Raw genomic sequence first — 816 nt, 5'->3', positions numbered from 1 at the left:
CTTCCCACCACTTGACCCAAAACTAAGAGATGAGGGTCCATCAACTCGTTTGAGAATGTTCAAAGCTGTTTTACTCCTTTCCCAAGCATCCTAAACCTCAGAAGAGAACTCAGATCCTCTCCCAAGAGAGAAGAGCATACCACACATTACTTGCATCTGCACAGCTGCTATAACGACCATTCACGTTAACCCAATTTGCAATAGTTCTATTCTTATATAAGAACTTCACAAAGTAGTGTTTTTTAAATACTTCCCACTGCAGAGCAGATAACAGCACTAAATGTAGCGGGGAAGGGAAATTAGTATAATCAGAAGCACACTCACTAGGAAATACATCTATGTGTGCAAAGACATGGCCCAAAGGAGTTCAAGGAACAGTCTTTGCCTCTGGCTAAATTGGCCCTTGTTGGGTCTAAACACTCTCTGGCAAAATGTCATTATTTATCTGCATTGCTTAGCTGGTGACACCAGCAAAACTCATTGCAATTTTGGATCCTTTCCCTGCTGACCTCAAAGGCACCGAGCGGCCGGGGAGGTCTGCGCACCTCTTTGCCTTCCATCTGCATTGCACAACACAGCAGAGGCTGCTGCTGAGCTGGCCCTTGGCGAGGGGAGGAAATGTCTCCAACAATTTGTTAACATCAGGGCAGACGACAGGCTATTCCTCATCTATTTTAAAATTTGTAGGAGCAGCTTCTTTCCTGGGGCCTCGTGATCCCACGTCTGAGCCAGAACGATGTAACTGCATGATTCAATGGGAGCTTAACGGGGGACGAATATTGGAATTTACAGCATTGCAGTTTTGTGACAGTTACT

The sequence above is a fragment of the Meleagris gallopavo genome, chromosome 30, assembly GCF_000146605.3.
Source record: "Meleagris gallopavo isolate NT-WF06-2002-E0010 breed Aviagen turkey brand Nicholas breeding stock chromosome 30, Turkey_5.1, whole genome shotgun sequence".
In the NCBI taxonomy this organism is placed as follows: Eukaryota; Metazoa; Chordata; class Aves; order Galliformes; family Phasianidae; genus Meleagris; species Meleagris gallopavo.
This window is presented reverse-complemented; position numbering follows the sequence as displayed.